Source organism: Rutidosis leptorrhynchoides, chromosome 11, assembly GCF_046630445.1.
Source record: "Rutidosis leptorrhynchoides isolate AG116_Rl617_1_P2 chromosome 11, CSIRO_AGI_Rlap_v1, whole genome shotgun sequence".
Classification (NCBI taxonomy): Eukaryota; Viridiplantae; Streptophyta; class Magnoliopsida; order Asterales; family Asteraceae; genus Rutidosis; species Rutidosis leptorrhynchoides.
This window is the reverse complement of record NC_092343.1, coordinates 391,779,415-391,791,882: the sequence shown is the minus strand read 5'-3', so window position 1 is coordinate 391,791,882 and position 12,468 is coordinate 391,779,415. Positions and strand designations below refer to the sequence as shown.

The 12,468-nt window shown below is 28.8% G+C and overlaps 1 non-coding gene across 1 annotated transcript; it reads left to right on the top strand.

Moving 5' to 3' along the window:
• The first annotated feature begins 657 nt into the window (after positions 1 to 657).
• On the top strand, positions 658 to 764 carry LOC139879197 (small nucleolar RNA R71). Its single transcript, XR_011770049.1, has one exon. It is a non-coding gene; the product is annotated as a small nucleolar RNA R71 (small nucleolar RNA).
• Positions 765 to 12,468: the final 11,704 nt, after the last annotated feature.

Below are 12,468 nucleotides of genomic sequence, written 5' to 3'. Positions count from 1 at the left end.
TTAGTTTGTTTCTGAGATGTGAAAAACTGCGTTTGAGTTTCAACTAGCTTTGTCATCATATCTTCTAAATTCGGCTTTTTATCATCGGTTTGTTGTGGTGGTTTGTTTTGAAAATTAGGTCTTTGCTGATTGTAAGTATTATTGGATACTTGTTGATTGCTAGGACCTTGTTGGTTGTTGTATGGAATATTTCTGTTATAATTCTGGTTTTGATTGTAAATCGGTCTTGGCGGTTGATAATTATTCTGATAATTATTTCCAGGCCTTTGGTTTATGTATGAAATATTCTCTCTTTGTTCCATTGTTAATTCAATACTGAGACAATCTTTTGTCAAATGTGGTCCTCCACACTGCTCACAACTAATTCGTATTGAGTGAATATCTTTAGTCATCTTTTCCATTCGTCTCTCCACAGCATCTATCTTTGCGGAAATGGAATCTAAGTCATGGCTAGAATCGGCTCTAGCTGCTTTAGATGATCTAACGATATCTTTTTCTTGGTGCCACTCATGTGAGTGGGAAGCAGTGTTATCAATAATTTTGTAAGCATCAGTTTCGGTTTTTTTCATAATAGAACCACCAGCTGCTATATCTATGTCTTTCCTTGTAGTGATGTCGCATCCTTGGTAGAATATTTGTACTATTTGACAGGTGTCTAAACCATGTTGCGGACATCCTCTTAATAACTTTTCAAATCTTGTCCACGCCTCATATAGAGTTTCATTCGGCTTCTGTGTGAACGTAATAATTTCTCCTTGAAGTCTTACGACTTTAGATGCAGGAAAGAATTGTTTAAGAAAATTTTCAACTAAAACATCCCATGTTTCAATCGCCCCTTCAGGTAACGATTCCAACCAATCTTTGGCTTCTCCTTTTAAAGTCCAGGGAAATAACATGAGATATATCTGTTCATCCTCCACTTCTCGGATTTTAAATAGTGTGCAGATCTTATTAAAGGTACGTAAATGTTCATTTGGATCTTCCTTCGGCGCACCACTAAATTGGCATTGATTAGTCACCATGTGTAGAATTTGTCCTTTGATTTCATAATCTGGCGCATTAATGTCTGGATGAGTAATTGCGTGACCTTGGCCAGTGCGTTTAGCTCTCATTCGGTCTTCCATACTTAAAGGCTCCAGATTCTCCATAATTGAATTTGTTGAATCGGAATCACTAGAGGATTCTGATTTAATGGTTCGTTCCTCAACAATCTCTGTTTGAATGATTGGTGGTTCCGGAGGAAAGTTTAGTGGTTCAGGATCTACGAATCGTTCCTGAATATTCTCCGGATTCTCAATTGTGAGGTCGGGTTCAAAAAATGGATTATCGGATATTTGAACTGGAGTACTTGGTCGACTGTATGACGATTCTAAAGAAAAATCAACGGTGGGAATATTTGCTAAGTGTCTTGATCTAGTTACAGGTGGTGAACGTACAAAAGGTGGTGAACGTCTTGCTCGGTGCATTCACTGAATATCCTATTAGTTTTTAAAAGGAAAGAAAAATTATAATAAGTTATCCAATCAATAGACTTTTCTGATTTTGCCCACGTTTCGAATAGCCAAAAGATGCAGCAGAGGGGTAGGATTCGTTTGGTCTCAATATAATTGAGGACTGTTTGGCTCCAATAACCCGGTCCACGTACAAATCCAACTATTACTACGAACCAGAAAATTTTGATGTCTATTAATTTAACCACTTAAAATAAATTTTCGTAATTTTAAGAAATTTAGATAAGAAGTAGAATAAAAATCTATGTCCTAAAACTAGAATAGCGAGAAATAAGAAAGAAAAAGAGTTCGTCGAAAAAGGTCGAAAAAGAAAAATGGTTGAAAAATAAAAGGTGACGGAAAAATAAAAGAAACTTATAAAACTTAAAAATACTTGACTAACCTAACCTTATTACTACAACTAACTTAAAATTATAATCGCAAATTGAGATTACTAATTGGAATGATAATTGATACATAGGTAAAAGTCGTCTAAAAATATTAAAGCTTACAGGAAAAACTAAATCCCAAATGGAAATAACTTAAAAAGAAACTAAAACTTAAAAAGGCGTCGCAAAATTCTAAAGCACCTAAATCTTAGTATAAAGAAAAAGCACTTAAGGGATTTTACGGCAAAGCCTAAAAATCTAGAAGTAAAAATAAATATGGCAAAAACTAAGTTTAAAAATAAATATGAGCGAAAAATACAAATATTACGCTAAAACAACTAAAAAGGGACAAAATATAAAAATATACAAAAAGTTGTAAAAAAATACAATTTTTATAAAAATATTATTTTTATATTATTTATTTAATAAAACTATTAATTTAAATTTATAAATAAAACTAATTAAAATTTAATATTACAAATTAATTAAAAACTTAAACTAAATAATATTATATATAAAACCTAATTAGGTTTAATAATAATAATAATAAATAATTAAAACCTAAATCGAATTAATTGTTGGACCAGGTTCGTGTCAGACGGCTCCGCGAGTTGCGGTGACCGAAGCAGAAAACTCCGCGAGTCGCGGGGTTCAAATTTTCAGATGACAGGTTAAATAAAATTCGACGCGATTTTTTTTTTTTTTCTGTTTTTATATTTTCTGTTTTATATCAAAATATTTGTATAATAAAAATTTATATTTAAAAACTTAAATAAAAATAGAACTACTTTATAATTTTAAAAATATCTTAAAAATAGATTTATATATATTAAAATTTTTTTTTCTTTTTATGTTTTAAATGAAAACAAAATACTTAAATAAAACTTATATAAAAATAAAGAAACTTTATAAAACTTAAATATTTAACAAAATCTTAAAAATACTTATATTTTTGTTTTTCTTTTTATATTTTAGAATATTTAAAACGTATTTTTACAAAAGCGAATTTTAATAAAAGTAAACTAAAAATCTGTTTTTTTTTTATATTAGCGTTGCGCTTCCGGCTTTTAAGCGATTCCCCGGCAGCGGCGCCAAAAATATACTTGATGTCGTGCGAGGTGTATATAAAATAGCTATTAATTTTTACAAAAAATACTATTAAATACGATACAATTTTACACAAGATATTTATTTATTTAGAGAATGGATATACTTAAACCTTGCTACAACACTTATAGGCAGTGTACCTAATCGTACAGTAGTGTAGTTTTTAGTAAGTCCGGTTCGTTCCACAGGGAATCTTTTTACAAAGCTTAACGCTATATTAGTTTAAATTTATAAAAATACAAATATATATATATATATATATATATATATATATATATATATATATATAAGTAATATTATTATTATAAAGGGGGGTTTTTACCGTTTAATGACCGGTTTGTCGATTTTAAAACTTTAGTCGCAGTTAAAATCAAATGTAAAATATTAAAAATAAATACAAGACTTAAATTAAAGCGTAAAGTAAATAACGATAATGAAATTGCGAATAATAAAAGTGCGATAAAATAAACTTGCGATAATTAAAAATATACGATAATTAAAAGTGCAAATAAATAAAATAACAATAAAAATGCGATAATTAGAAGTGCAATTAAATATAAAATAAAGGAAATTAAATATGAAATAAAAGAATTATGCTTATTTAAACTTCCGTAATCATGATGTTTGACGTGTTGATTTTAGTTTTATGCCCATGGGTTAATTGTCCTTTGTCCTGGATTATTTAATATGTCCGTCTGGTTTTTGTCCATAACAGTCCATCAGTCATAAATATAAAGTGCGAGTATCCTCGTCAAATTATCCTTATACCCGAAGTTAAATATTCCAACTAATTGGGGATTTAAACTGTAACAAGATTTTAATACTTTGTTTAATAATTACACCAGGATGTCGACTGAGTGTAACCCAAGGTTTTAATATTTTGTTATCAATTATACCAAGTGTCCTTGTACATAATTTCATCCCTGTTTTAATTATTCTAGTGGCTATTAATCCATTCCCGTGTCCGGTTAAATGAACGATTATTCGTACATATAAATACCCCGCCCATCGTGTCCGATCGAGTGTATATGGTAATTTATAGGGACGCCCAATTGTAAATCTTTATATTAACATTAACAAACTATCATTTAGTTAAACAAATATAAAGCCCATTAATAGCCCATAGTCTAATTTCCACAAGTGTCGTTCTTTTGTCCAACCCCAATTATGGTACAATGCCCAATTACCCAATTTTAGTAATTAGCCCAACATCATGATTACTTCGTTTTAAATAAGCATAATAATAACTTAGCTACGAGACATTAATTTAAAAAGGTTGAACATAACTTACAATGATTAAAAATAGCGTAGCGTTACACGGACAGAATTTCGACTTACACCCTTACAATATTTGCTAACATACCCTTATTATTAGGATTTAAAATTATAATTAAAATTAAAATACAAATTATATATATATATTTACGTATATATTGAGAGAGAGATAGATATATGTTGGTTAAAATGATCAGAATTCGGTTGGCTTTATAGGGAGTTTCAAACTTTGGGTCTCCGCGACTCGCGGCCCATTTTGCCTTCAAACTCCGCGAGTCGCGGAGTTTGTAAATACAGCTCACCAGCTTTTGGCTCTTTGTTTGCCGACGATTTATTTTATAAATATAATATATATATAATTAATATAATTAATTATATATTATATTATATTTATATATATAATTAACTTGTAATTTTTAGTCCGTTGCGCCGAGCGTTGAGAGTTGACTCTGGTCCCGGTACCGGATTTTCGAACGTCCTTGCGTACAATTTAATATCTTGTACTTTGCGTTTTGAATCTTGTACTCTTGTAATTTCGAGACGTTTCTTATCAATAATTGGAACCTCTTTGATTGTCTTTTGTAATTTTGAGCTTTTTGGTCGTTTGCGTCTTCAATTCATCGAATCTGTCTTTTGTCTTCACCTTTTATTATTTAAACGAATATCACTTGTAAATAGAACAATTGCAACTAAAAGCTTGTCTTTCTTGAGGAATAATGCTTTGAAATATATGTTCGTTTTTAGCATTATCAAGGCCTACCCCCAATAATTAAGAATGCGTTCAACGAGCAATTAAAAATATTACTGTAGGGACTTAGTCGGACATAGCCGGGTATAGCATAGTTTAACAGTTGGTACTTGTGTCTAAATAGTAAAAGCAGCATGTGTATCACCCCAAAAAGTTAAATAAGTTGCATGCAATAAAGTGTGTGGCTATGAGTTCACCTTAGTAAGTAGAGAGAGATGGTTATTCCTCGGAATGGAAAGTTAGGATGGATGAGCAGAAAGTCAACCTATTGACATTTAAGAGTAGTTAAATGTTTTGCCCAAATTTAATTTTAAGTATGCAAGTGTAGTTTGTTTTACTAAGTTTCCATTCCTAGTAAGTTTCTACTTTTAGAAAGTTTCCAATTTTAGTAAGTTTCCACTTTTAGAAAGTTAGTGTCGAACACTAGTGAGTTGTCCTTAATAAGTCTAACACCTATTAAGTGTGAAGATAACTAAGTGTATGATTACTATAGTCGGGTTTGATATTGTGGATCGTACCCAAACATCTATGTCACCGTCGAGTCACTAGAATGACCTATTGTTACCGGTTGGCCCAGGGTTTTCTTGACCAAAATCTAAGTTTGGCATTCGTAATCCACAAGCGTCCCATAGTGGTACCAAGGATCACCCTAGGCCTTAAGCAACGTCGATGTTTAAGTAACTTCACGCTATCATGAATGACTATTGTAACATAAGTATTATAATATAAGTAGTATATTATAAGTGTTAGTAATAGTATATGTGTATATGTGTTAAATAATAGTATAAGTAGTATTAGGGTTTATTAATTAAATTAGGTTTAATTAATTAAAGTAGTATTTAATGATTAGGGTTTAGTGTAATAATGATTAGGTAATGATTAGGGTTTTAATTAATGTTTTAGGGTTTAGGTAAATTAGGGTTTAATAAATTAGGGTTAGGTTTAATTAGGTTTTAATATTTAACATGTATATGTATATATATATATATTGTATATGTATGTATGTATGTATGTGTGTGTGTATATATATATATATATATATATATATATATATATATATATATATATATATATATATATACTATTTTGTTTCCTTTTTTAAACACTAACAAAATCTCTAACCAATCTTTAGGGTTTTTAAGATTTAAATTTTTTTATTTTTATTTTCGGCACATGCATATATATATATATATATATATATATATATATATATATATATATTATTTTTATTTTTTGCAAATGCATGGTGTATCTATTTCTAGCATGTATATATCTTGTTACCATTATTAAACATTAACACAATCTAGGTAAATCATTAGGGTTTCAAGATCTAAACCTTTCTTCTTCTTCTTTTTTCGTGTGTATGCATGTATATGTATACTTTTATATTTTTTTTTACATGCACAAGATAAATGTTAAGATCATGCATGAATAATTATGATTATAAACATTAATTAAAAGTAAGATTTAAGAGTTTTGGATCTAGGGTTTTACCTTGATGAAGATTGATGAAGATTAACAAAAGAAAAGAAGAAACACTTGAAGATGAAGATCAAAACTCTCCAATAATCAAGAACACCTTTGAAGATTCCTTGAAGAACGCGAAGAACACGATGAACAACTTGAAGATCACTTGAAGATCTTGAAGATTGATGATGATTTTCGATGGTGCTGGTGGTGATTTTCGGTTTGGCCGAAAATAGGAGAGAAGGAGAGAGAGTTTTGAGAGAGATTTGTGAATGTGATTTGGTACAAGATTAGCTCTAGCCTAGGTCTCTATTTATAGGAGTGATTAGAGAATTATAGAATTAGGGTTTAATTAGGAATTACTTGGGGAACAAGTTAGGTTAATGAGGAGGTGATGGGGGTTGATTTGGGCTGAAAATTAGGAGGGGTATAATGGGCATTTCCTTTATATATATTTTTTTAAATTTCAGCTAGGGCTTTTAAGGGAGGAGTTTGGGACTTTTTCGTTTTAAACCTTGTACTTTAGATTAGCTTAAATGACTCATTAAAGGTTCTAATTTAATTGTTTAAAGGCTACAAGCTTTAGAGTATTATATTTTGTTCACGAAAATTAATTAGCTTCTTATTTTCGCCTTTTATTAACTTGTCGTTTATTACACAAAGTTAATTATTATGTTTTATAATTCTTAACGCTTGTCAATTACTGATTAAAGTTTAATCGTTAAGTTTAATTATATTGTTTGGGCATTTAATATTGGAAAAATGAGGGTCGTTATATAGGTAATACCCGAGGAATATTTAGATTTCACATTAATAAGTTACACTGTGCATTCTTCGAATTTGATTCAACAGTCATTTACTATCATACTTACATCCACAGATATACGAATCCGTTCACCACAGAATAACCATTTTCATTCAATTTTATATTTGGATTTTGACATATCAGAATCCAGCAAGTGGCATAATGAAGAAAACAGTGGACAAAATAAAATTTGTTAGAAACATACAAATTAACTATGAGAAAAATTTTGGTAAGAATCTACGCTAATTGTTTCTAGCTAACTGTTCCTAGCTAACTAGTTACATTTTTTTCATCGCAATTTATTTTTCGCAGTTTTAATTCTCGCAATTTTATTTATTGTCATTTAATTTCTGTTATTTATTTTACGCACTTTATTTATCGTCATTTAAATAGTGTTAATTACGCATTTTAAATATCGGGACACGTATACAAGGTTTTAACATATCATATCGACGCATCTATATATATTATTTGAAATAACCATAGACACTCTATATGCTGTAATGCTCGAGTTAGCTATACAGGGTTGAGGTTGATTCTAAAATAATATATATACTCTTTGAGTTGTGATCGAGTTTGAGACATGTATACAATGGGTCACGACATGTATTAATTAATTCGAATATTATATATTAAACTATATATGAATTGTTGAACTAATATCGTGGACTATTAACTGTGGACTACTAACATTGGACAATTAAAATGAATTAAAATATTGATTATAACATATGAAACAAAACATTTCTTCAAGTTGGCCACTTGATTTCATCTTAAACATCGTTTATATCTTGACGATTTCAATCTGCGTTCAAACCTTTCATAATTCTTGAAAAACACCTCAATCAAGAGAATGAACCAACCGCGCTTCATCTACAGAAGAAAAGATTGATGCATATAGTTATGCACCTGAAAACACTCGGAACCTGAGTAAACATTTAACACGTATCTGTGCTAGCTCCTTTGGCGTTGTTATTACCGAAAATAACTTTGCAATCCCTTTATAAATTAGCCAATTTTGTCACAGCTTCAGCAAATCAATTTCGACTTTTCATTCGAATTAGCCTTATTATAACCTTGATATATAAGTTTTCCTTTCATTATCGTTACCGGGGAACCGTTTATATTCCACCACATTAGCAGTAAACTTACCAGCAACTTCATTACTCATTGGCTTAAGTCTCTCCGAAGAACCACTATTTTTTTCGTTAAAACCTATTCATATACTCATCCACATCTTATAACGAGAATTACCACATCAATTACCGGGAGTATTTTGAAATCTCGCAGCATGTCTACATCAACAGTTATATGTATACATATAATAATTATCTCATAGAATCATGATCTTCCATTCTGAAATTCTGAAAAGCACTCAGTCTACGAATCAATACTCCAAAGTTTGAAAAAGCGGAATGAAGCCGCAGAAACGGTAGACAACCATATACGACCTTAACCGTCGAAAGTATGATGATAAAGAATGGAGTGTTGGAAACGCTCAATAGAAAATTTAGTACCAAAAAGTGGATTATGTGAAATTATGAAGGAGGTTGTGGACAAATCACAAGGACTAAACTTGTACATAAAGAATCCTGATGATTCTGTTTTTGATGAAATCTTTAGCGAATATCTTGCTCCTTAATCGCTCTAAATCATCGTGAATGAATTTCTTCATCACAATTTGATTCTAAAATTCTAAGATATCATCGTATCTTTCATTATAAATATCCTTGATATTTCTGAAGATATTTTCATAACTATTCTTATCTGAAATCATTTATCTCTTCGCAATATCAGTGTTACATCAGAAAGGGAACTGTGTTAGTTTCTAAATTCTGAAAAATTCGAACTTAAAATATGAATGTTATTGAAGTAGTGTTGGGAACTGAAGTATGAGTTAGTATAATATAATGACACTTGATCAACGTGATTATATTACAGTAAGTCATGCTGAGCTTCTAATGGGACGTGATGATTCACAGATCATAACATCATCATGTGCCATGTTACATAATTCTTTCATTCTGCTTAACTTCTGAACCTATCAAGAAAGTATATTCTTGATAGTTCTATTCTCAGTGATTCAGGTAATTTGACAAATCAAATCGTGCTATTACGTTCTCTCTTGTTTAGAACATTAAGTTTATTCGAAACTCCATAGTTATGAATTCTGGACCATTACTCGCTTTACTAGAGGTCGAGAAGGGAATAAAAAGGCAAAGAGCTCCAAAATATAAGAGAAAATATAAAGCCCAATAACAACACGGAGGTTACAAACCGTGGATATTAATACGAATAGTAATATAAAGACACGGTAGAATTAAGAATAGTATCACCCCAAGGTAATAGTAGAAGTAAACAGATTTTCTTGGTGGAAGATTGAAAGAAGGATGACAGAAATGATAATTAGGAAAATATCAAGGATTAGAACTGGATTAAGCATTTTCATAATTTTTTGGATGTATGAACTAAGAAAGAAAGTATAGGAATGGGGAAAATAATGGAACGAAAAAAGTTTAATTTATAATGAAAATATCAGACGGAGTAATCGAGGCAGGTCACCGTATTTAATTATAGAAATCTTAATTTCCTTATTCGCCGAAGAATCAAATCTTTTAGATTTCGAAGATTTTATTTAAATGTCTTGAATTTCGGAATTCAATCAAGACAACGTCAAAAGTTAAGATGCACCTTATTTTCTAAATTCAACCTTGACTACGTCAAAAGCCAAGGCAAATCTCTATTTCTTCATTTCAAATCTTTTGTGACAGCTTCACTCGTACGCTTCAAATAATCGAATTGTTTTATCCATATTACTCATTGATGATAAAACTTTAATTTCCAGCTCGTATGCGTCATGAAAACATACTTATTGTCAGCCATGACCATCCCAATAAAATTTTGGGACGAAATTTCTTTAACGGGTAGGTACTGTGACGACCCGGAAATTTCCGACCAAATTTAAACTTAATCTTTATATGGTTTCAACACGATAAGCAAAGTCTATTAAATCGAGTCTCAAAATTTTTGAACTGTTTACATGGATTCAGTTAACCTTTGACCATCTCCGACGATTCACGAACAGATGTGTGTAAATAAATATGTGAATATATATATATATATATATATATATATATATATATATATATATATATATATATATATATATATATATATATATATATATATATAAAACACAGGTTAAGAATATAGTTGTTATAATTACTTTTATTATCATTATTAAACTATATATTAATATTAATATCAGTATTAATAATATTACGATATAAATATGAAATTTGATATGCATAGATTGTTATAATATTATTATTATTAAAATTATTATTATTATTAAAAATATAAATATAAATATTATTATAATTAGTACTATTTTTAGTATCATTAATAATATTATTATTATTATCATTTTTTATTATTATTATCAATAATTATTATTAAACTTATTAAATTTTATCATTTTTGTTATTATTAATATCATCATATTATTATTATCATTAATTTTATTTATCATTATTAGTATCTTACCATTTAAAATTATTTACATTATTATTAATATAATTATTATTAATTAGGATTATTATTATTAATATATTTATTCATTAATAATATTAATTATTATATATAAGAAATTTTAAAAAGACACTTAACTGAATTTGTAGTTTACCTATCTACTTTATTTTTTTTTCTTTGCAATCAGATTTCCTGTCTGTTTTATCCATTCCAAACAAACAAATCGATCAATTAACAGTATCTAATTCTGTTACATATCGTAATCGAGTGAATTATTTATTTATATTAATTTTGTTCTTGTCGAATTTTGTTATTTGTCGAAATCATTCTCAATACCAACAAAAATCGTTCACATCATTAGCAATAAATTCAATTATTCGACTATCATATATACATATAATGCTATTACTCACTGCAAGTTTGAATTAAAAAAAAAAAGAGAAACTGAAAGAACCCAGCTCGCTCGTTACCCTGTTCTTCACACCTCATAAACAACTACTCAATTTCAAATGAATTTTTAAAAAGTAACAATGCAGTTCTTTTAGGAATGATCTAAACAAACTATCTGTAAGTGTTCATGCTTCAATTCTTTATATTGAATTCCAATTTTTGAGTCAAAGATTTAATTCAAAAAGTCAACAGAATTGTTTTTGTTAAAATTCTGGTTTGATTTTATGTTTTAGGATCAATTGAAGATCCAGAAAGTTTCTAGGAATAAATTAGAACTTATTTAACCATAAGCTAAAACAATCTTAAATTCAAAATCATGTATTGAGTTCATAGAGTTCTTGACTGTGGTAAGCAATTACCCTAATTCAAAAAATTTTAAAATTCTAATAATCCAGATAGATTAATATTCATCTATTAAAACTATCTACAAAGTTTGAGGTAACAATTCCTCTTAATGAGGACGAATTGTCGAGTCAAAGATTTGTTTCAAAAAGTCAAACAGTCCGTTCTTGGTAAAATTCGAAATCATGTTGATGTTTTGAGTTAAATTGAGCATAGAGAAAGCTTCTAAGTAGGATTTCAAACTGATCTCATGTAGGAATGGTGGTCTCAAACTGCTTCAATTTCAAAATCATTATTTGTGTTCATAAGTATTTTTTTTTTACAAGAACAGCTTATGTTCTGTTTTTCTTTTGTTTTAATTATTTTAAATACTTTCTAAATGATTCTGCATCAATTATAAATCCTAGATTAAATAATAAACTTATGATTAACTAGGATTCATCCATGGTCGATTTGAATTTGTGAAGAAGAAGGAAACATATTAACCAGGTTAAAAGAAATTAAGTGGTGATATTAACAGAAAAATAAAACGGAGCAGCTGGTTGAGTACATGTCGGGTTAACGAGAGCTCGATGGTTCGAACCCGGTCTTGGGCAATTCTTTTTAGAATGGCTCTTTAAAGGGTATACACTTTCATTTTATTATTATTATTATTATTATTATTATTATTATTATTATTATTATTATTATTATTATTATTATTATTATTATTATTATTCATCATTGTTATTATTACAAGTATTATAATTATTAATAATATTATTATTACTAATATATGTATTATTATTAAAATTAGCAATAAGATTATTATTATTATTATTATTATTATTATTATTATTATTATTATTATTATTATTATTATTA